Source organism: Haematobia irritans, chromosome 2 (assembly GCF_050003625.1).
Source record: "Haematobia irritans isolate KBUSLIRL chromosome 2, ASM5000362v1, whole genome shotgun sequence".
Taxonomy (NCBI): Eukaryota; Metazoa; Arthropoda; class Insecta; order Diptera; family Muscidae; genus Haematobia; species Haematobia irritans.
In genome coordinates this window covers 35,487,120-35,489,910 of record NC_134398.1, presented here as the reverse complement: position 1 = coordinate 35,489,910, position 2,791 = coordinate 35,487,120, and positions in this window count along the sequence as shown.

The window sequence follows — 2,791 nt, the reverse complement described above, 5'->3', positions numbered from 1 at the left end:
GTATATAGCACCCAACAAATTTGACGGACTTGAAATGATATCAAAAATGTGGATCTACAAAGTGGTGCAGGGAAGTCTATAGTCGGCCCAGCCGGTGTTCCACCCCAGGGCATTAGCCGACTTCAATATTAAATCTATAGTTTTTTTTAGAAGTCTAACAAATGTCTAAATATAGTAGCCAACACATTTGACGGATTTGATGTGGTATCGAAAATGTGGATCTACAAAGTGGTGCAGGGTATAATGTTTAATTTCATATCTTGCCACCAAAAAAGTGAAAATGAGCCCCAATTATCTTTTGGGGTTGATTTTCATGTTTTCAGTTATGGCTCATTTTTATGGAGCTCATAATCATAATTTGAGTTTGGGGCTCATTTTCCAGGAAACACGAATCGTAAAAAATTAAATTTTTCTATGAATACCACAATAAAAAGTTCTCCTCCAATCGATTTTGACCTGAAAGCTGTATAAAAAAGATGATGAATTGAATCAAACCGAGAGCCATAACATTCCACATTTCCGTCCGTAGTTCCGATCAAATAAAATCTTAGATGCTTTTCATGCATATCATCCGCCATTGTGATTTTAGCCACTCAGTTTTTGAACTCTTTAACCTGTGATAAAGAAAATATTGAAACGCCTTGTGTTTTGCTATTCGCAAATAATTCGTAACATATTAAAATAAAACTTTTGATTTTTGTAACATGATAATGTTGTACGTTGCTATGCTTTGCTTTTTTCAGTCAGTCCGAGGTGCTTGTTGATTTCCTTCGACTACCTGCAACAAGTTAAGCCATGAAATATATGTGCAATAGACTTAAGTATAATGCTATATAGCCTTCGTTGTCATGCCATTTATTGGTGGCTGGGGCTGTTGCTGCTGCAGCTTCTGTTGGCGATGATTTTAGTTATTGTTGCTGAGTGTTGTTTTTTGTTTTGTTTCACTGCTGCTATGGCTATAATTTTGTGAATATTACCTGGCAATAAGTTAATAGACTTAGGCATGAACCGAGGAAAACATACCACGTAAGAACCAAAGAGAACATGCACCTCAAAAAAAAAACAATCATCAAAATCCTAGTCAGTTAAAAACCAATCAACCCAACGGTCAACCCATATATACCCTGATAAAAAGGTGGGGAGGAATGCTTATTACAACGAAAAAAAATTCGTACACTGAAAAAACAGTGAACCCACCAGGAAGAAAACTTTCGGTTAATATTAGAAAATTTTGAATATTTGTAGAAAATTTTAACTAAACAGTATTACAAATGTTGGCATCACGCCGATGTCATAAAAATAAGTACATATTTTTCGACAAATTCAATAAAATTTATTAGACATAACTAATTTTTTTCACTTGTTAAAGAAAATTTTTTAGTTTGAAGGAAAAACTTGGAGTTCAAAATTGCAAGAATGTCTTTAGTGACATACGAAGTTCACGATGGACGCATTTTTGTTAAAATTTACAAATTTAAAGAAATTCTGAACTATTTTGTGGAAGACACGAATTTAGTTAATCTTTATGCTTCATTTGAGTATATTTTTTTCCTCGGGTTTAGTTAATTTAACTAACGTGAACAACAAAGTATTATAGTAAAGATAACTTTCTCCAAACATAATATTTCTATGAACTAATATAAAGTTTAATTGGCTTTAGTGAAATAGAGAGTTCACTTTTTTTTGAGTGTAGATAAACTAACGCAAAATTTAACCCATTTTCATTGCAAAAAAAAATTATTTGTTTGTAATAAAATTATTTTTTTGGAATTTTCCCCATGGTCAATTTTAAAATGATTTTGTTCTTTACTTTTAGTTCATTTTTTATACCCTCCACCATTGGATGGATTAACTTTGCCATTCCATTTGTAATACATCGAAATATTGCTCGAAGACCACATATATAAAGTATATATATTCTGGGTCGTGGTAAAATTCTGAGTCGATCTAAGCATGTCCGTCCGTCTGTTGAAATCATGCTAACAAGCTATCGACTTGAAACTTGGCATAAGTAGTTGTTATTGATGTGGGTCGGATAGTATTCCAAAATGGGTCATATTGGACCACTTTTACGTATAGCCCCCATATATACCAATCCCCAGATTTGAACTCCAGAGCCTCTTCCAAGAGGTTCATATCATATAAACCGATTCCAGATTTGACCTCCGGAACCTCTTGGAGGAGCAAAATTCATCCGATCCGCTTGAAATTTGGTACGTCGTGTTAGTATATGGTCTCTCAGAAATTTATCCATATCGGTCTATAATTGTATGTAGCCCCCATATAAACCGATCCCCAAATTTTATATCTTGAGCCCCTTGGAAAAGCATTGTTTTACAACCAAAGAAACTTTTAATTTTTGGTAGTTTGTAAAAAATAACTTCGTACTTTTTATGAAAAATTTCCACCGTGGTGCAATGGTTAGCATGCCCGCCTTGCATACACAAGGTCGTGGGTTCGATTCCTGCTACGACCGAACACCAAAAAGTTTTCCAGCGGTGGATTATCCCAACTCAGTAATGCTGGTGACATTTCTTTCAAAGCTTCTCTAAGTGGTTTCACTGGAATGTGGAACGCCGTTCGGACTCGGCTATAAAAAGGAGGTCCCTTGTCATTGAACTTAACATGGAATCGGGCAGCACTCAGTGATAAGAGAGAAGTTCACCACTGTGGTATCACAATGGACTGAATAGTCTAAGTGAGCTTGATAAATCGGGCTGCCACATAACCTAACCTAACACGTTTTATGAAACAATTTCGTTCCTTTTCTTTTAATGAAACAATTTCGTAC